At 40.1% G+C, this 22,784-nt stretch overlaps 1 protein-coding gene across 12 annotated transcripts in view; it reads right to left on the bottom strand.

Annotated features, from left to right (window-relative positions):
- INPP4A (inositol polyphosphate-4-phosphatase type I A) overlaps positions 1–22,784 on the bottom strand; it is a 129,068-nt gene that overhangs the window by 57,348 nt on the left and 48,936 nt on the right. The window lies entirely within an intron of this gene.

The raw sequence follows: 22,784 nt of genomic DNA, 5'->3' as shown, positions 1-22,784 counted from the left end.
CCCTTACCATGTCATTTGGGAAGTCAAAATAAAGCAAGTGGTGCCAGCATCCAATACAGATCTTTGCCTCCCACTGAAACTACTTCCCCTCCAAAAACATACTTGGACAGGTGCTAGTCTGTCAGCAAAGAGCCTTTATTTCCCCCTCTCAGTCTACTCCTTAAGTCTAAGTTCCCCTCACAAGCTGGCTGAATGTCTCCCTCTCCCAAGGACCATAATCTTGATTACGAAGGACAAAAATATAAGTTTGCCCAAAAGAGTCTTCTTGCCACTCTCCAAAGCCCTCCTGAGTATCCTGAGCAAGTGGGTAACCTCAGCAAGAACAGGGAAAAATCTTCCACAAGAAAATGAAATAAGCTACTGCAAGACACAATGAATGTATTTGTACAGCATGGAATATCCAAATGCAACCTTTCAGTGATATTTAGATAAAAGGTCATTTGAGCAGCAGAAAGTAGCTTGCTTTCTCTTTGCTTTCCTGTCTACCCTCTCCCGCACAGAAAAACGTGTAAGTCACACACTTTCTTTTTATCCTTTCCTGCTATGAACTTTAGCAAACTCATGTAATCTAAAAACCTAATTTTATCTCTTTAATGCATTTGAGTACTTTTAATAGAACATGGTAATTTAGGCCACTTAGTTCTTTGTGCAAATTAAGACTATTTGTCTATATTCACAACTGAAACAGAATTAGCATTCTTAACTTAATGAGACATTGTTTTAAACTCATTTGTCATCACAACACTTCTATTTCTCTTGTACTCCTCCTATGAGTGCAAAAATATGTACACCCACAGGTGGAAGTGAGCATTTGTAACACACACATTTACTGACTAAAAAAGAAAATTAACAGCTCTGTTTCACTTTGTATAACAGCTTTCATCAAGCTGAGCACAACACAGTGCCATGGAAAATGAGAGCAGTTTGAAGTCCAGCCGTCTCAGCTTCCTCTGTTGTTTACCAACAGAAACTGAAACATCTTACAAATGGTCTTTATCCTCGATTAATCTTTACCCTCTTCACAAGAAACATGCTGGGTACACTGAGGTGAAGTTTCCTGAGCATGGGTTGACTTTCCTTATGACCCGAGGTTCTCACACTGCCTATACAGATATGGAAAAGCCCACAAGGGCTGGGGACGTTGAGGACTTTGGACTGGAAACACATTTCTGAATTTGATGGCCCTTTGATCACAATCCTACAGCCTGCCTCTTGTCAAGCACTCTTTCATCATAACCATGACACTCACAGCACAGAAAGAGCATTGCTCTAACCAGAAAAAAAAAGAGCTTAACCCTGTCTCTGAGCTCCTCCTGCTGCAGGAAGGGCTGGGGCAGAGAAACAAAGTTAGAAAAAGAAAACCCTCAACAAAAAAATCCCGAACAGTTTATGACCTGAAATGGAGATGACCCAGACACACATACTGCTGTTGGTTACAGACAGACGGCAGTAAAATATCCTGCAACATACAGGCAATGAGAGAGTGGGACCACAGATGACACAAAAGAATAAAAGCACTGAATAGTTTCAGGTTCACTACATCTGTAATCAGAAGTTTTGGTCAAGTTTGGATTACAACAAAAAGTCTAGGGAATTACTGGAATCACATGCTACTGTCAGCACGGTCCTCTAAGTGTCTGATGGGATCACAATGCTCCAGAACCATTGTGCTTCACCTATGCAACAGGACTGTGCTCCAGGGTCACAGTTTAAACATTTGTTTACTTTTCTGACACTACATTTTCCCACACAGAAGGAATGTTCCATTGTGTCACAAGCACAATGGGAAAATCTCCCAAGCACTCTTCATTTCTATGTGGCACTGGTCTGTCTTGCTGTGATTCCCATGCTTACAGTTTAAAACGTTTATCTAAATTTAAATGTACGTAACAGCACCCAAGGACAAGTGAGCAATGAGTGAATTCTTTCTCTAACATACATGTTTCCAACAAGACACAACTGACTCAGAAAATGAAACCGTGTCAAGTATTTAGAAAATTTAAAATAAATATTACCATGATTTAGGCAGCACAGCAAAACTGAAGTCTTATACTATAATATAAGCTTGCTTAAAAAGATGCATATTTCTCCATCATTTTTATTCCTGAACTGTGTTTTGTGTGTGTATTCCTGATCTATACACTTCTTTTTCTTATACAGTGCATGCCTAAGCTATGTCTAATGGCCACAAAACCAGATGTCTTTTCAAATGAAATAATTATTTCTTGGTTCCAGATATCTGATCCCTTTGTGTTATTTTCATTTTTAATTCATAGAAAATCAAATTATTTAATTCCTAGAAAATAAAATCAGTTTACCCTGATCTTTCTAATTGATGGGAGAGGGAGTTGTTGCAGGCCAAGATGTTGACTGCAAGGCTCTTTCCTGGATTCCTTTCTGGAGTCATGTAAACAAGTGGTGGGATAAGAATCCAGCACCACACAGGGCAACAATAGTCTATGCTTCCCACTGCTCCCATTTCAATGCCTTGGTGGGACAACTGTCCCAGTGAAAGGAATCCTTTTTCATGCCAGTCCAACCCTGTGACTTAACAGTAACATCACCCTGTAAGATACAATGGGGGTGTGTATGCGTGTGTGTGCTGCACCAGTATCTTGCCAGTTTCTGAAAGTGTTTTCCTTGACAATCTTGTTTAGACAACATGCAGACCCCACTGTGCTGGCCCTGTCAAAGACTTCAAACCCATCCAGAAAACCCTGTCCAGATTCCTAGGATCTGGGCCAAAGACCCCCAACAGTTGGTTTGCTTTCTTGCCCAAGTTGTGAGGAGAAACTATGGAGTTTCACAAAAGGTTCTCCATCAGCAGGAAAAAAGGGCAGATGTGAGCCGAGATGACAGCCAAAAGGGAGTAGAGCTGCTGGATTTGAGGAAGGATGAATTGTTAAGCTGCTTCTCAAGAAGTGGTAGGACTCGAGACTAAACAGAGCAAAACACATTGGTCATCACCTGCCAGCCATCAGCTATGCCTCAAGACAGACATTGAAAGAAGAAATAAAGCTATTCCTGAGTGGGTCTTGAGCAAGATGGGCTGCATTTATATACTCAAAAACATTTATACATTCAAAAATTCAGGAGCAAAAATACTGGGAAGGAGCAACAGCAGACTCAGGATGACTAAAGGGACTATGTTACCCTGTGTTTGCATTGCCCAGTGCAGCAGGAGCACTCCGGGTCAACAGATGCACATCTGCTGTCCCAGTTTTTCCCTGCACCCGATACCTCCCTCCCACATGTACACACAAATACGTATACACTCCCTCTGTCCTTTACAAGACACTTACAGCAGCTGTATTCTGATCAAGGCCAGCAAGAAAGGGAAGTGGGAAATCAAGTGACAGTGTCTGAGATACACCAATTTGCCTAAGTGCTTCTGCTATAGGCAAGGAACTGCTGCAGACCCCTCTCTCTCAGAAAAGGAAGCCACAATTTCATTTCCCAACAAAGCCAGAAAACATTAAAAAGTAAATTTTCACAGTGTCACCATCTGTCCATTGCAGGTCACAACTGATGCTCTTCAGAAAAGACAGGTTAAGAGTTCAGAGAAACCAACATTTCTATACTTCAACAACGATGGTTTTATTTTAGTGGCTAAGCTGATGAGAATTATCAGCAGCAGAGAGTACATCTATAATTTACGTAAGAAACAGGAAATAGGAATATGTAAACAAGGCCCAGTGAAACAGTTCATAGAAAGCTGTAATGGGACCACATGCCAATTATCTCTGCTGATCAACATATCTTCCTAGTGTTTTTAACAAGGAATAAACTTAATTGTGAGAGAAGGTACATTTCACCACACTTGTAAAAAGCAAAGTCCACATGAAGTATAAACTGAACTTTTGCTGATAGGACCTGACAATCACAGAATCATAGAATGGTTAGGGTTGGAAAGGACCTTATGATCATCTAGCTCCAACCCCCCGCCATGGGCAGGGACACCTCACACTAAACCACGTTGTCCCAGACTATACGACCTGGCCTTGAACACTGCCAGGGATGGAGCATTTACCACTTCTTTGGGCAACCCATTCCAGTGCCTCAGAACCCTCACAGTAAAGAACTTCCTTATACCTATCCCGAACCTCCACTGTTTAAGTTTAAACCCATTGCCCCTTGTCCTACCACTACAGTATCATTTACCAAATGGATTCTTAACTTGTAGCAGAGCTACTGAAACACAGCCATGCAAGAAAAATTACAGTATTGACCGACATGGGTCATTTGAAAACATACTGGAAAATACATTGAAACTTGTCATACTTGAATGCTGAATTTAAAAGACCTAAATCGCTGGTACAAAACTGGAATAAATAAAGTACATGACCTACAAAAAAGATCATGTGTCTCACATGTCTTTGAAGTGACCTCATAAGAGGAAATAAGGCCAAATATCGCTGAACTGTCTCCACAAATTCAATTGTAAATCATTCTCCAATGCACAATTGGCAGCTTTCTATTAGAATATCATATTTCAACAACTGTCCTCTACTTGTGAAAATTCCCATGAAGTTCCCCATCTTTGACCCTCAGCCTCTCTGAAATACTATATTCTTTGTTGAAGTGTGATTGAAGAAAGAAGCTATTACAAAATAAATGTCTTGCAATAGATACTATGATCCTAGCTCTAAGACATAAAAGACAAAGATAAAATAAACTTTGGAAGGAGTAACTAAAGGTATTTCTACTACTCTGATTGGTTTAATGTGTAAAATGAGATGATAAATGAACATCTGTGGACAAAAAAAATATTGTGGGTACTTACTTAGAAGGTTCATTACTCCTTAGTCTAACATATTACAGGTTAAGGGGGCCTGTTCAGACAGAAAAGGTAGCAAGTATTTGTGTAGCTGCAGTGTGCAGCATTTCATTCCACTATAACAACATTGTTTTCACTCACTCTCATCTGCTAACAGACCAAATGTAACAAACATTCAGTCCAAAATCCAGAGAAAAAACAAGATTCCTATAGGGTACGGGATTTCTGGAGTCCAGGGCTTTGAAAAACAGTTTTCAAATAGCTGCAACTACAATCTACTGGTTCGTTTGTACTGTACTAGTAGCGATCAGTCTTTAGAACTGACATAGTTTAGTGGGCTTCAAAAGTTTATTTTTAAAAATAGCAACTGCTGCAGAGATGGTAGCAACAATCACAAAAAGATATAAATGATATGCAAGGCCAAAGGGCATATATTAGCGCTGAGTTCTTTGCAGCACTCAGGGCTTAAAACTATGAGCTTAAATGTCAGTATTTTGTCAATTCTCCAAACACTAGCATGCTTCATAAAACTGGTGTGTTACTACAGGCCAAGTTTATCTGAATCTCACTTTTTTTAAAAACAAATTTTGCATGGATATAGAAAAGGTTGAAAATGTGAAGGACGCATCCCAAATTACTTTCTGTTCTTAAAGTTCATGACTAACTCACTCTCATGACTGATATATTTGACTCTCAATTTTTGCATGCTGAAGGCGAGCAACAGTGATGCCGACTTCTCCCGTTAACTCCTGGTGCCTCCCACCACACCTTATCAGAAATTCATAAGCATGCTGCCTACCTCAGTAGTCAAACCTCCAAAGCAAGGCAGCAGAGATTATATTTCTGCCCACGACTACCCATCTTGCTCTTCCAGCCCAGATGAGAACAAGTACCTTCTTTTCAGCCACACAAATTTATAGTCCACCATCTCATCAATGCCACTTTCAGCAACAGGTTAAACTAAGATCCTGAACTGCATCTCAGTGTGGGCACACTTTTCTATATCCACTGCCTTCTGGCAAAATGCAGGGATCAAAAGCTAAATATGAAGGCTGGGTGGAAGCAAAAATGTTACTCAAGCCTAGAGCTCTCTATGACAGCAGGCAGTGCTAGTCTGAGAAAAAGAGTATAATGAGCAGTACTGGTATTTTGTGAGGCATCTCCAGGTTAGTACTCCTAGATTCACCTCATAAGCACCTAGGAATTTTTTGAGCTGGGCATACACATCCAGACCTCCATATTTAACAGAGAGTGGTAACATGACAGCTAAAGTGTTACCAGAATTCACCATGGGCCCTTGCAGCACCGTTACCCTATAGCTCTGTAATACCATACTGCCAACACTAGGCCATAAGCCTTGTAGTGGAGCTTGCGAACTCTGAGGACTTAGGCTTTTCAGGCTTGCTTTGCCTGAACTTTTCTCTATCTGCCTGTAACTTTGTTTTAGCCTGCAATTAAACTTGGTTTGATTGTAACAACAATTTTTCTAACTGCCCAGATGTCTGTGGCTAAACGGTTTTTACTCTTGTTTATCTTTGTATGGAACCATCCATCATTTTACAACTCTAACACAATAATATTGTGTAGAAAAATACAGGCCTGGTATGATAGCAGAGGCCTTAAGAACTGGAGACACAGGATAGAGAGGAATACAAGCAAAGGATAAAGAACAGGTACAGAGCTGACACTCAGAGACAGCTCACCCATAGTTAAGTAAAGAATGGCAGACTTGAGGTGGACAAAACTTAATTTAAGGATAATAAACAGAACAAATAAATAGTATCTAACATGTATGTAAGGTACCACATTTAGTAAATTTTGATGTAACGTTGAGCTGCAAACCAAAAAAGAAAGAGTCAAGTTTAATATCTTGTTAGCAAGCATGTAAATGATCCCAAGTGAGTCCTAGAGTGAAGAAGAAGAAACTATCAACATAGAATCATAGAGTAGTTTGAGTTGGAAGGGACCTTCAAAGATCATCTAGTCCAAACCCCCCTTGCATGAGTAGGAACACCCTCCACTAGCCCAGGTTGCTCAAAGCCACACCCAGCTTGGCCTTGAACACTGCCATGGACGAGGCAGCCACAACTTCTCTGGGCAACCTCTGCCAGGGCCTCACCGCTCTGACAGTGAAGAATTTCTTCCTAATACCTAATCTAAAGCTACCCTCTTTCACTGCAAAGCCATTCTTCCTTGTCCTGTCACTATATAACCTTGTAACAAGGAACGTTGTATACCTCCTATCAGCATCTAAGGTCCTTTAGATACTGACAATTGCTAAAACATCTCCACATCCCCACCACCAGCATGAAACCACATCAGGACCTTAAGGAGCTAGGGAAGAGCGTGCATTATAGCACGATAAAGAGATAGACACTTTGTGTGTTCAACAATTTTAACTGTATTGTTATCTATTGAGATCTCCCCCTGTACAGAAGCGTCCTTCCTTTTCCTGTTATTAGATTTCAACAAGCAATAACTCCTGGATTAAACAGTAAAGACTTTGATTACAATAACAACAACTTCTTGCCTTTAGATACAAATTGTGTTTCATCTTTGCACATAAAAATATTTTGAGTGTAACAGCACAGATGTGGAATTTAGCGTCATTCTCCACTGCTTACTTGTACCAGCAGATGCTGTTGTCATCCAGTGTTTTAGGAGATAAATTTTCAAACAGTGGGAAGCACTAATTTCAGTGTTTCCAGCTTTTTCATGTCATGCAGATTTCATCTCTACATTTAGACAATTTTTATAGACTAAAGATGCAAAAACAAGAGCTAGACATAACATTGTCAGGACAGCACTAGGATAACATCTATGCTCCAAGCACAACTGGCTTCCACTGAAGACATAAAATGATCACCTGCCCACAGTGAATCACTGTGAATCAGAGACATCAGTGTAATGCATCTTTGTAAAACAGTTATTTTAAAACAGTAAATGTCATACAACTATTTTTTTAAGTGTTTGAAGTGAAACAAGCTAGAACTATGTAAAAAATAAATGGAACATTATTAAACTCTTATATCAATAGCTTTTAACCTTTTCTGATTTGAAAACTCCCTGAAAATTTCCCAGTGGAAGAACCCGTTGGTACAAGCTAATTTAAAGCTACTGATCGTAGGCTTGCTTTCCTCAGTCACTTCCCACCAACTTATTTGCATAGTTCATGGACAATTTCAAAACACTAACTTGAGCACTGGAAGAACCAAACAGCAATGATTGTCAGGACTAATTCTTTTTTATTTTTCTCATTTTATATTGTTTCCATCTGCTCAGAACTACAAAAATTATTCACCTAACATTCTACATTCTTCCATGTTTGGTCTCAATTTAGAAGTAAATTTGTATTCAGAAAGTGTGAGAAAAAGGCTTTCTGGGCATTCTCCAGTTCTAAAAAGGGAAAGTCTATTAATAGCATCCTTATCCAATTAAGAAAAAAAAAAAAACATTTTTCAACAAATTACGTAAAACCAAACTATAGCTGAAACCCTGCAGGGCGATAGTGCTTTGTAAGTTACACACTTCCAAAAAACCCAAACAAGCAATTTGCTAAGCCAAATAAAAGTAAGTTAAAGCAAAATCAGAGTCTGGAGTTACCTATAGGGAATGAAGGCAGGGACCACTGGTTGAAATGCAGGAGGCTACCACTCAATCTAAGCCCTGCAGATCTTTTAATACTTGTCGTGGTTTAAAACCCAACCACAGTCTCCCTCTCACCACCCCAAACCCCCTCACCACTCCCGGAGGGATGAGGAGGAGAACTGAAGGAGTGCAACTCCCACAGGTTGCAACAAGAGCAGTCCAGTAACTAAGGTATAACACAAATCACTATTGCTACCACCAATAAAAACAATGATAGAGGAAATAAACAAGGGGAGAGAATACGATACCATCCGCCGAAACAAGTCCAACCCGGAAGAGAGCAAGCCCGAGCCCTTCCAGCCAACTCCCAGTTACCTCCCCAAGCATGACGTGCTATGGTATGGAATACCTCTTTGGCTAGTTTGGATGGGGTGTCCTGTCTCTGCTTCTTCCCGGCCTCACCTCCTTCCCTGGCAGAGCATGCGACTCACAAAGTCCTTGGCCAGAGTAAACATTTGAGCAATAACTACAAACATAAGTGCTATCAACACCATTCCCAGATCGAAAGTCAAAACACAGCACTGCACCAGCTACCAAGGAGAAAAAATGACTGCTACTGCTGAACCCAGGACAATACTGAAGCAACAACAGTGTCACATTCCTATGAAAACCCAGGCTACTAAAGGGTGATGCAGTAACAGTGGTACTAGTGTGCACTCAGCAAGTGCTTTGTTAACTGTTCCATTTTGAACAGCTCTGAGGCTGAGTATCCAGGGGATGGCTCTGTGGTAGTACAGCACCAGACTTTAAGAAGAACTCCACATGCAACAAGCTATTAAATCACATCCTTATTATGGCTATGAAATTATTTGCCTGTTAGACAACCTCAGGTATGCAATTCACAATATAAGCTCTGAAAGCCACACAAATACTGTTTTTTACACTTCTGCTGTACTACAAGTTTTTGTATGACTCAAGCCTCACAAGAAGTTCAGCTAATTTAAACGATTAGAAATGTAAACTCCAATCTTAGAAACGGATGAGTACTTTCAGAGATCCAGAGGAGGTAAGAAGGTAAAGAAGTTTGATGGTAAAGTCAGGTAGAAGATGCAGACGTTTACATATTTATCAACATTTCTATTTTAAAAGTATAACCACTGCACAAATGGGTAGTTTTGCTTGCAGCTAAGCTGGCATAAAGGCAAATGTCTTAGAATCATAGAATAGTTAGGGTTGGAAAGGACCTTAAGATCATCTAGTTCAAACCCCCCCACCATGGGCAGGGACACCTCACACTAAATCGTATCACCCAAGGCTTCATCCAACCTGGCCTTGAACACTGCCAGGGATGGAACATTCACAACTTCCCTGTGCAACCCATTCCAGCATCTCACCACCCTCACAGTAAAGAATTTCTTCCTTATATCCAGTCTAAATATCCCGTTTAAGTTTGAACCCATTACCCTTTGTCCTGTCACTACAGTCCCTAATGAATAGTGCATTCCCAGCATCTCTGTAGGCCCCCTTCAGATACTGGAAGGCTGCTATGAGGTCTCCACGCAGCCTTCTCTTCTCCAGGCTGAACAGCACCAACTTTCTCAGTCTCTCTTCATACGGGAGGTGCTCCAGTCCCCTGATCATCCTCGTGGCCCTCCTCTGGACTTGTTCCAACAGTTCCATGTCCTTTTTATGTTGAGGACACTAGAACTGCACACAATACTCCAAGTGAGGTCTCACGAGAGCAGAGTAGAGGGGCAGGATCACCTCCTTCGACCTGCTGGTCACGCTCCTTTTGATGCAGCCCAGGATACAGTTGGCTTTCTGGGCTGTGAGCGCACACTGCTGGCTCATGTTCATTTTCTCATCAAACATCATGAAACTGCAGCTATATCTTTTACAGCTGCAGATAAAATTACATTGTCTGGGAGCGGACATTGGTGACATCCAAATAACTAGTGTTCAAACATATTAATTTCCTCCTGAGTGACACTCCCAGGTCACTCCTCCATAAGTGGGTACAGAGTTTGCGAACACTTACCCAAGCAGATTTTCCTGATGTGATCTGTCATATTATAAAAGCACACGTTAGTTTGCCATGATTACAAATCAGACTTTGGAAGTCAATAGTGAAAAAATCCTATGAATACCTCTTCAGTTCTGGGAAACCGGTGACAATGCGGTAATTGCTGTGTCTGTTTTTTAGGCACCTTTACAATCACAGTCTTTTCAGCTCACATGGTCAGATTTTCCTTTTTGACCATTAATACGGAAAATGACCTCAGGACAGAAGATATCTTACTCCTTTTGTGCTATATGATTTCAAAGCCAAAACACTAAGCTACAATATGCCAGTGCTGTCTCTGTAGTGATGGATGCAGCTGGACATTGAAGGGATCTTTCCTATTCTGTGAGGCTCCTATTTAGCATACTGATTTTGTCTGGTCCAATGAAAGATGCTTTGTAATGGATGCCATGTACTTATTGGTACTTACTAGGGCTCCTGGGGAAGGGGAAAAAGGGCAGTTTTTAAACACAACTCAGAAGAGCAGCTCCAGATGACCGGAGCTGTGTTGGGAAAGTTACAAGCTGCTTCAAGACTTAAAAATGAGAAATCTTTTGTCTGTGCTTGACTCTTTTCTTCATTGCAAAGCAAGATATCCAAGCTCTCAATTACTATCTGCAGTACCACCAAATGCATTTCTCTGTAAAGCTGAATAAGTATCAACAAACATATATGGTAAAATACAGTCACTTAAGGCCACTCATTCCCAATGCTCTGGGCACCTGTTTTGTCCATGGGGATCTATAACCAGTGCTCCTCAAATGACTTTTGCTCCAGCAGTGCCTTCTTGAAAAAACAGTCCTCAAGAACTTTTTTGTTCCATTTTTCCTCTTTCCACAGCAAACACTACCTGAAAGCATTGCTCTCTCAACTTTCCTTCTCAAAAAAATAAAAGACTCTTGTGCCAGGGCTCTTCAACTTTATAACCATTATTTAACCCACCAAAGCGAATGGGTTAACACATATAACCCATTGTTTGTCTGAGGATAAAATGCACCAACAGGCACCATACAAAACAAAGCCGATTTGTCATATTTATGAATCAAAAATAGAAAAGGCTTTCTTTCTGTTATAGTATATGGATTTCAAAGCTGACTCATACAGAAATACCAGGGAAGTAAACCAGAAAGTATTAGAGTCTGTTATCCAGAAATTAAATGCTACTTTTCAAGCTATTACTAAGTGTTACATATATCTGAAATGTTTACAAAATGCTTTATTTTTCATAATTTCTCTTCAACTGCCATTTAAGAATGCTGTTGAAGAGCTCACCCTTAACTAGCAAAGAACTCATCTCTTTGACAGTACATTGCTTCACTTAGAATATTGTGCATTATCTCCTACTTATTGTTCAAAAGATTTAAAATCCCCCTCATTTTGCTTTTTACCTACTTGTTATTTCCATAGCCTAGGAACTATAAAACATTCACAAACAAAAAGCAGTGATAACACTTTTCTTTCACTAACAATGATAACATCAAAATCACTTATATTGATAAATAACTGCAATTCTATGCTGAGCTTAAATCTGCATAAACTGGCATGTGAAAATATTCATGGCTTTTCTGCTAAAATTCAAAAAAATCACAAAGAAAAACTTCATCAAACCAAACTAGTTATATATATATATATACACACACACAATTAGAAAGCAAAAGATTCCTCTCCCAGTAACAGTGGCTAGGAGGAAGATAGCATTAAAAATTGGCTTTTGCTGCAGAATATGGTACTGAGCCAAAAAGAATGGAGTCTGATTATTTACCATATTTCTGTATTCCCATTGCCAGCAGATTATTACCATGATATTCCAATCACAACCTGCTTTCAACTTGTTTTTAATCAATCTTCTTTCGTAATGCTGTTACCTTACCTTCGTAAAGAAGGTGTTACATTTTTAATTTCCCAAAGGTTATTAATCTTCATAGTCAGATCATAGAGTTTCTGTATTAACCTGGGCTCTAATATACAGGGAGTCACAGTTACTTAAGAAATAACAATGTTGGGAAAATGTTTCAGGAATGTTTTCCTTTAGTTTCTGTGCCCACTTATCTAGAAAAAAAGGTTCCCTCTCTCTAGACTGAAGATCATAACACCAGACCTTAGAGCAAATGGAGACCTTTAAAAAAGGAAAACCAACAAAAGATAGCTCACATCAGCTGCTTCCCCTCCCACCATCGACACAAGTCTTCTTCACATAGTGTAGCAGTCTTCCCTAAAGACTAAGGTACTGTCTGCATTAACAGGCATGTTTATTAAAAATGAATTCTGTGTCACCTTAGGGAATGGGATTAATAAACATGAGAGTGCCAGCTGAATAACAAGTAAAACACCTCAAGGGGGAGATCTTCAAGTTTCTGGAAAGAAAATTCCAGCTGAAGCAGTGGAAATCATAGAATTATGTTAGAAAAGACCTTTCAGATCATCAAGTTCAGCTGTTAACCAACAGCTGCCAAGTCCACCACTAAACCAGGTCTCTAAGCATTATGTCTACACATCTAGCACACCTACAGGGATGATGACTCCACTATTTCCCTGGGCAGCCTGTTCCAATGCTTGAAAACCCTTTAAGTGAAAAAGTTTTTCCTAATATCAAATCAAAACCTCCCCTGGAGCAACTTTAGGCCATTTCCTCCTATCCTACTGCTTGATACTTGGCAGAAGAGACCAACACCCACCTTGCTAAAACCTCTTTCAGGTAGTTGTAGAGAGTGGTAAGATCCCCCCACGAGCCTTCTTCAGACTAAACCCCGGTTACCTCAGCCACTCCTCATGGGAGCTGTGCTCTAAACCCTTCACCAGGTCCATTGCCTTCTTCGGACATGCTCCAGCACCTCAATGTCTTCCTTGTAGTGAGGAGCCCACAACTGAATACAGGATTTGAGGTGCGGCCTCACCAGTGCTGAGTACAGGGGGATGATGATATCCATTGTCCTGCTGGCCACACTACTGCTGATAGTTGCCATTGGCCTTAGCTGCCTCGGCACAAACTGGCTCAGGTTCAGCAGCTGTCAGTCAGAATCCTCAGGTCCTTTTCTGCCCAGCAGCTTTTCAGCTGCTCTTCCCCAAGCCTGTAGCATTTCATGGGGTTGTTGTGACCCAAGTGCAGGACCCAGCACTTTGCCTTGTTGAACTTCATACAACTGGCCTCAGCCCATTGATCCCACTATAGAAGACGCTTCCAGGATACTACATGAAACCTGTAGGTTTACACAGCTAGGTTTTCCTCCACACAACATTTTTATTCTGCACTTCCACTTAGAACATTTGAGAATATTTGGCATTTGCCTGAGGCAGCTCCAGAAATCACCACAAATCACAACAGGTTTGCCTAAAGGAAAGTCACCAAGTGAAAATGCCTTCTTTTTTTCAGAAACACCAGATCAATGTTCAAATTTCTGCTTAGAAACAGCTTGGTGTTAACAGCTGAACATCAGTTTATTATTCTTTTTCTTTCTTTGCTCATGCTAGCACGGGCAAAAAGTCAACAATAAAATACAGACAGCTTATTTTTTAAATGCTTTCAAGGAGAGTAAGCTCTCACAAGCACCTCAGCCATGATACATCTTTTAGACTATCTCATCTTTGTGTTCTAGACATTTCTGCGGTTCAAGTCAAGCAGGAGCTGCATGGTTTTTTAGTATGGAAATTACAGAACAATCTTGAACATAAATATTCTCAAATTGATGTATTTTTTGTTTCAAAGCAAAATTAGCATAAATACATTTCCAGAAGAAATTAATAAGTGTGCCTGCCTACAAACACCCAAAATACCTTGGCCCGTTTTAGTTTTAGGTTTTATAGCATACAATCTATCCAAACAGAACATACTATTAAAAGTAGCATGCCAGAAAGATCCAAATAAGTTGAAACTACCTTCTCTCTTGTACTGCATACAGTTCAGCAGAGACAGAGCTCACAGAGACCCTATTTAATTGTACAAAAATATTTCTGTTTTTTTACTACTGTTTAAGAATCCACATGATCAAACCACGAGGACAGTTTATCTTTACTAACCACTATGCAATGAAAAGGTTAAGCAAGGTGTATAACATTCAGATGGGATTCACTACACTGAACCGTACTGAAGCTAAGCAAAATAGGCAACTAGTTAGAACTGAGTAGGGAGGGATAAGAAACTTCAAAAGGTAATTCTTTCTGACTTGTAAACAGCTATCTTAAGAGACTATGAAATAGGATTAAATTTGCATTCCAACATCTCATGTTTAATAATGATCTACAACAGTTCTTGGGCAGATCAGGGAAGTATTCCAAACCTTGTTTGTCTCCTCCCTGATGCTTATTTCACCCACACACTCCCCAGCTCTCCTAAAGAAATGTGATGGGAAGGAAAGGTTTGTGAGAAATTTCTGTTTCTTTGTTTTCCTCATTAGGAGAGATGCCTTTTTCCTGAAACTTAGAGGTGGAAGTCCCTCAGACCTGATCGTCTTTTCTCCTCGACAGACCCCTTCAAGTGATGGTTTTTCCAGTTTTTCTAGGCAACCTTGTAAGTGACAGCCATGCAGGCCTGAGATGTTCCAAGTGTTACTTCTTGCAAAGAGGCTTAGACAGATTTTCAAATTAAAATCCCACTTTACTAGCCAGAAAAGCATGACTTGAAGCTAAATAAAACCTGGAACATAGAAAGAAGGCCAGACCTAAACTGGGACAGAATCTAAATCTAAGGGAATTGACCACGTTTCTAATACATAAACCTGAAAAAGCACTCGCACATTTTCACTCTTATATTCTCAGTCCCCACTCCTGCCATACATCCTCTCAGACTTTCATTTAAAGCAATGTTTCCAACAGAACACCCCCTTCCAAACTATTGACAATTTAGTTCATAAACAGTGTTTATTCTTTACTGCGGCAATTTTCCAAGTAAGGATTGTGAGATCATCACACAATTGTGTTTACCGCAGAACAAGAACAACTTAGTACCATTATGGAATAATTACTTAGGAAGCAGAAAAAAAGAGAGAAGCTATACTATTATCTCCTGATACTCTTCTAGGCACTTAAAAACCTCAGAAACATAGGCTAAGCACTTACTAATAAACAAATAACTAGAGAACTAACATAGCCTTGCCAGAAGTACATTAAAAAGGTTTCCTACTGTGGTGTCCTCCTCCTGTTATTTTATGAAGAATTCTGCTAAAGAATGACCTTTCAGTGTCTTAATAGCTGATGAAGCTACTATGAGCAACTCAGGATTTGCAACAAAGCAGCAAACATATTACTAACCCCTACTCAAAGAATTCAGCTCCTTTTTGAACTTGGTATTGGGCCAAACCAGCATCTCAGCAAAGGGCAGTTCTTCACTAACATACAGTTACAAGTTTCAGCATTTGTCAAACTAAGAAATATCTGGGGCAATGGCTGTCACTGACTGTAACTACTTCACTTGTCATTTGTCGCTACAGGCACATCAGGTATTTTCAACCACAATTTTAACTTCAGAGCAAGCGTTTCTCTCAGCGGGATTATCACTATTCATTTCTATGCTGGTTAAATATTTTATCCATATGGAAGGTACATACACAAACTTCAATCACTAAGAAGTGCCATATAATCAGTTCATGTCAGTTCTAAATCATACATCTGGATACTTCTGTTTCTGTATCATAACCTTCCTACAATACCATTGTTACATGCAGACTTTCGTTAGGCCTCTGATGGACTACAGACATCCTGTTCGTTAGCTGTCACCTAGCTGATATGAGCCATGTTCCAAGGCTTCCCATGATTTCAACAGCACAGCTGCAGCAATTTTATTTCCCATTTTGCTAGTCTTCTGAAACAACTGTCCCAAACTCCTCTTGTAACTTCAGTCCTCTGATCATCACTGTAGCTCTTCTCTGCATCTCTTACATACTGAGCTAAAGCTTCTTGGATATTGCAAAAAAGTGTTGCACACTTATTCCAGATCAGGCCCCAGCTCAGATGCACCCAGCTGAAGTGCCCTCCCTCAACAGGAAATACCTCTCTCCTGACACTTCCCTGAATCCCATCCATCCTTTTCCTGATGGTATCAAACTGACAGACTAGAGACAAACTTGAACCCACTTACCCTCACACAGGCCTTTCTCCTTCAAAGAATCCACTGCTGAACTCCCTCTTCATAGGAAAAGTTGTTGTATTACTTCCTAAGCTGAGGCTGTAGCACCATCCAATTTCAGGCATTCAGCACAGATGCCAGAGTCAGGTGCCTAAGCTCTGTTAACAGCCAACACAGAAGTAGGAGTTGGGTGCCTAATTAAAAATCTGCCTCTTGCTACTCATTATATAAGAGCTTACTTAGTCTGCTAATTTTGAGACCAAGGTTAAACTCAGTAAGTGAATTCCTGCCAGTGTGTGTGGCCTGACACATTGCTGTGTTGAATTCCATCCCTTTTGTATTACCTAAATTGACTAAAAACAAAATTGACTAAAAATCAGAAAAGCCTCAAGAAAACTAAACAAGTCAACTTATAAAAAATAATTCAGCACATTTGTCTACCTCCTGTTGTCTCCCCTTGTGCCAGTTCTTTGCATGAGTTTAGAGTTCTTACACTAACCTATCTTCCTCCACCTTGAACAGTAATTTTAACACAACACCCCGTTAAATGGTTCAGCAGAATCCAGAGAGACCATATCTAGCATCACCTTTCTTTTTCTAGAAAACCTACTTTCACATTAGAAGAAAAGATATTAGGTCAGTCTGACATGACCTATCTTAGCAAAATAGATTGTGTTTCATTCTCCTTGCACTCAACTCCCAGGTCTTTAATTATTCATTCCTTCAAAAAATTTCCTAATGTTATTAAGGTCAAATTAACAAGCTTGAAGTTGCCTAGATCACATTTTCCATTTCTTTAGATAACTGTATATATAGCATTCAACAGTATAAAGTAATAAAAATCCTCTAAGAATTCTTAGTAATGGATCCATATTTTAATTACATTTAAAAAAATGTACCTTTAAGAAATTCCCAATTTAGGAATTCCCAGTGCAGCAACTTAAGAAGTCACTCTGACAGCCAGAAAGTCTGATTGCTTTTAAAATACAAGATGGAAAAACTGGATACTTCTCCTGAGATTACAAAAAGTTATATGAAATTGTGAGTAGAATACCCAAGACTTCCTGAAAGCTCCTGAGAATCCAAAATGACAAGAAATACAGCAAGATAAAGCTATGGTCCTTGTTTAATTTGATATGGGAAATCCCAGTGAGAATTTGCAATGCTTCTGGGAATTCTGTTACACAAGCCTCTTGAAGAGCTGCACAATACCTTAGATACCCAATATTCAGTACAATTTCTTATATTCATGAACTGTTAGTGTAGACTTTCCAACTCATACGCTACATCTGAGAAGGTTTTTGTGATAAAATAAAATGGAAAGGCTTTTAAAAAGTTATCCTTTTTAATCCTTTAGCCTACATCCTAAATACACTATCCTTTTAGTGTATTTATCATACACTATTCCATTCAAGAAAACTGTCTGATAGGATGCAAGATCCTTTTTTTAACTTTTCATGTTGTTTTAGCACTTTTGTCTCTCAGATTGCCAAACACATGAAAAAAAAGGGGGGGGGGGCAAAAAATATTTTAGAAGCACAGAAAACATTCCCTTAGTCTGCAGTTTTAACACTTCGACACAAATTGGCATTTCTATGCCTTGAAACAAAATCAGTGGGGCAGGCACCTCACATACTCAAAGCCACTGAGTTTAGAGGCACCACATAAGCACATGTGTTAACTATAAGCTTCAGTCCTACTGAAATGAGCAGAAAAGTAACATTTCTGCTGATGCAGACTTTAAGGCTGACCTGACTTCCTGGGAGATCTCAGATTACTGACAGATGTTCCTGACTTCACCAAGGGCTGCAGGTGCTCAGTGTCTACACAAGACTTTTATTGAGATGTCTGAGCTCAGATTAAAGACAGGTATTTGAAAATCTGACCTCAGGTATTTAAAGCCCAACTGTTCTGCCCTCCCCAAAGTTCTGAAAAACTGTACACTAAAGCTAAAAATAACTAGGAGCCATTTCTGCTATTTATTCTGCAGAGACTTGCATGCCAGCCATGCCCCAATCTGAGGCATGCCGCAGATTTTTGTCTTTTCTTGCCATGCTTCAAGCTATTGCGTTCCACCTAGCATTGAAGAGAGAGTAGGTAAGTATTTGTACTGCACAGTCCACACCTTTCAATGCATAGAGATCTGGACCTGAGGACCTACACAGTGACTTCCTATCTTATTTTCCTAGCTATACAGAAAATAAAACTGGAAGCAGGAAATGATCCATCTGCAAAGTTTCCAAGAATGAGAGTAGCATGGTAGGCAGCTGATTTTGAGGATTGGTTTGGATTAAGTGTTTACCTTCTCAGTATGTTTTAGTGAAACAATTATTCCAGAAATTCTCATAATGATTCTGTGGTAGTTCATCTATGTATCTCCCACAGATAATGCTGAGATTATTAACAATTAGGTACTGGACATTTTGTAATGTAATCACTATAACAGCTTTATAATTAAAATGCAAACACAGGATAAAATTAATAGGTTACTGAATTGAATGTTAACTTGGACAGAATAATGTTCCAAACACTTCAAAGGTCTTGATGTAAGAGTAATATTTAATTTCAGAAAACCCATAATTTATTTTTGCGCTTGCGCAGAACATATGTAGATTGAATACTTGCAAAAAGAGACAGAAGTCACCAGAGCAAAGAAGCAAATAACCCATGGATCATGGTAGTCTCCAGACACTTAAAACATCTGAAATTCTGCCACCTTCTCCCTGATTTTGTGCCCTCTACAGCTGTTCTCATTAGCTATACATCATCATGTCTTCTTACCTTTCTTCCTGGCCTCCCTGCATCCAGGCTTTAATCAATCTGATTATGCTTTTATTTAAGATTTTATTCAAACTAAGTCCTCCATCTCTGTTTTCACAGTTAAAGTGATGGTTAACTGCAGACTAGAATCAGCAGAGTCAGAAAAACAACTAACAGAATAGAGAACATTATGGAAAGGGCAAATGTTTCACACTATGCAATAACTGCACATGGAATTATTGTAATTATAAACACAAATCCAGCATAGTGCATGCAATTGATCTAGCACTAACAACAGAATGATGAACATGATGGCCTAAGAAATAGGATCACTATATATTTAACACAGCCATGCATTCACATATGGCCTACTGTGCACTTTAACATACTTACACTGATAAGAAGGGAAAAGCAAGAGGGGAAGGAACAAACTAGTGAATGCTGGGTTTTGTTAAAAAAAAACAAACTGCAGTAACAGATAGTAACCTTGTAGTAAAAGCTAACAACAGCAATCATAAAGCAGGTTGTGGTGCTAATAAGAACTACCTCTCCTTAGTCAGTCATTCATGCAGTTTGTCTGTTTGTCACCTACACCAGTGCATGTTTTCTGGACATGTCACCCAGAGAACTGACTGAAGCATGGACTGCTGCTTAAAAAGGGTGCCAGTGGAGATAAATTCTGTTTTATACACACACATTCAGGAGTCTCAGTCAAAAAAGCTATGTGGAGCTTTATATATCCAACACTGAGTATGACTCTTACTGAGGAAGCCATTAAAAAACCCAAATCAGATGAAAGAAAATATACACCAAAATACCAAGCAAGCAGGCAAACAGAAGTGGATGGCATTCTCTTTTCTTACTTTTCTATTTTCTCTCCAGTCCTAATCTAACACAAAGTTTCAAATGAGTAGTGGGATCTGTCTGTATGGAGTTGATTGCACAGCTAGAGCCGTATTTGAGAGAACTAGGATGATATCCTGTCCCTGTAGGGAAGCCCCAAATGCTGTTTTCTTCCTCTATTGTTACAGATTTCTTTGAAAGTGTGGACAGACCCCACAGAGGAAAAGAAATGGGTGATTTGGGGAAGTATGAGAATTCTTTTTTCATTTTTTCAGCAAGAAGCAGCACTGAACTGGATGGAGATGGAGGACTGCCCCAAGCATATCTTTTCCAATGCAGACAATGATTAATAGAAGAAAGATTATACGCATTACTAGTATTACTGTAGTTCCCTTTAAGTCACAGTAAAGACAGCTACAGGGTCTGGCAATGCTCATTTGCTGCTGGCAACTTCATCCCTGACTTTTTGGGGTTGAGAAAGATCGGTAAGTGCATGCCTGATTCTCAAGTTATTCTTCACTGAGCAGTTCAAGATGGTGAAAGGAAAAAAATTACACATAAACCCCTGGAGCATCCTGTGGTGCACTGTATTCCATTCTGCCCCAGTTAAATAATCCATTACATGGTATTGATCAATTGCTTAATTCTATATGTAGGCACAACCATGGTAGCACACCTCTCCAGACTTTAGTAATTGATCCTCAGACTGAATTAAGACACAGATCTGATACAAGAAAAGCAATGCTGCATGAGAAAGTGCATTTGCTGATCTGTCTGCTTAATCTTACAAATAAGTTTGCTCTCCCTTATGAGGACTTGGGGAAAAGTCACTACCGCTCACCACTGACTCTACTCCAACATTCATTCTTTACTGAACTCTGTTAAAAGTGCACTGGAGGTACCTGTTTCCTTTTCATGGAAAGAAAATCACAGTACCTCCTCAGGTTGAACAAACAGAGCCAGAACCCACAAGCATGACCTGACATTAGGTCTGTTCCTCACCACTGTCACATGTACACCTCCACAAGTTAATCTAGCTAAAGAGTGTTGTCAGGCAAAATGGGAAGCAAGGAAAAGATTACAAAAGACACTCACTACATCAGAGATGAGAAGGCTGAGGGTTCCTCCTCAGTTTCTACACATGATTACCAAGCTGACTGTGAGTGTCATATGTGACCGTAAGCATCACATTTGACCGTGAGCATCGCATTTCACCTCTCGCTGCCTCCTATTCCCAGACTAGTAAAACCTCCTACCTTTACCAGAAGACTCATTTCACTGGTGTCTGCCTCATACTGCTTTGTAGTTAAGGCCATATCCCACACATCACTATGTGTACCACAACTTCTCTTATTCTCTGAAAATCCAGAAGCCTGGTGCAGCTGGCCAGCCTGACAATACAGCCCACCAACAGCTGCTCTGTCCCACAGGAAGCCAGAGGAGTCCTATGACTGAACTTTGCTTGGAAACAAGTGGGCAAGAGTCCTCTGCTAACAGGAACCTCACCAGGACACCCTTTCACTTCCCAGGGCCTAGTAATGTGATCATCAGCCTCTGCCCCCTGCCACATCACAGGACATGAAATAGCTCTTTCACTGTGGAGAAGTAAACACTTGAGAAATGTTCATGAAGTGTCCAACAGGATTCAGCTCCCATCCTGAAGGATACTGCTCTATGCTACAGCAGTATTCAATGACAACAATGGCAGATCTGCTTTCTTCCATTTCTGTTGATCCAGTGTCCTGGGTTCAGCAGTAGCAGTCATTTTTCTCCTTCTTAGTAGCTGGTACAGTGCTGTGGTTTTGATTTTTGGCCTGGGAACAATGCTGATAATAATGTTTACTTTGACCAAGGACTTTCTGAGTCTCATGCTCTGCCAGGGAGGAGAGGAAGCAGAGACAGGACACCTGACCCAAACTAGCCAAAGAGGTATTCCATACCACAGCATGTCATGCCCAGTAAAGCCACGGCCACGTGCTGCATCTCACTTGGATGTGTCTGTAGTCCTGGAAGCTTGACTACCCTACGTTCTCCTACAACTGGACTTTGAGCTTGTTTGGTGACAAGGATGGGATACGAACCCGTGCGGGCAGAACACAATGGATTAGCAGTCCATCGTCTTCACCACTCAGCCACCTCATCACAGTATATAAACTAATGGCAGTTACCTGGAAGGGCTAGATCAGTGCTTGGTTGGGCTGGGTATCGGTTGGCAGGTGGAGAGCAGTTGTATTCTCTTCCCTTGTTATTTTCCTTATCATTATTACTGTTGGTGGTAGCAGTAGTGGTTTGTGTTATACCTTAGTTACTGGACTGTTTTTATCTCTACTCATGGGAGTTACATTCTTTCAATTCTCCTCCCCATCCCTCCAGGAGCTGAGGGAGGAAGGCAGGGCAGTGAGTGAACGAGCTGCATTGCTGGGCTTAAACCACGACATCCAGGATGTTCAAGAAGGAAAATTAAGAACCACTGATCTGTTCTTATGGTGGAAACAGGTGACAAATATTGGTCTTTCAATATAGGTTGTAGTTTTAATCTCACTAATTTCCAGAAACACATGAATTGTTCCAAGATGAACAAATCATACTGTCATTAGCTAATCATTAGCTTATCAGAACCTGAGCTTCTGTGGACAAAGCACCCAATGACAACAGAAAACCTCTGGCCAACATAATGAACTACCCACAGTACAAAA

Source organism: Melopsittacus undulatus, chromosome 2, assembly GCF_012275295.1.
Source record: "Melopsittacus undulatus isolate bMelUnd1 chromosome 2, bMelUnd1.mat.Z, whole genome shotgun sequence".
Classification (NCBI taxonomy): Eukaryota; Metazoa; Chordata; class Aves; order Psittaciformes; family Psittaculidae; genus Melopsittacus; species Melopsittacus undulatus.
The sequence above is the reverse complement of the archived record's forward strand: the minus strand, read 5'-3'. Positions and strand labels throughout refer to the sequence as shown.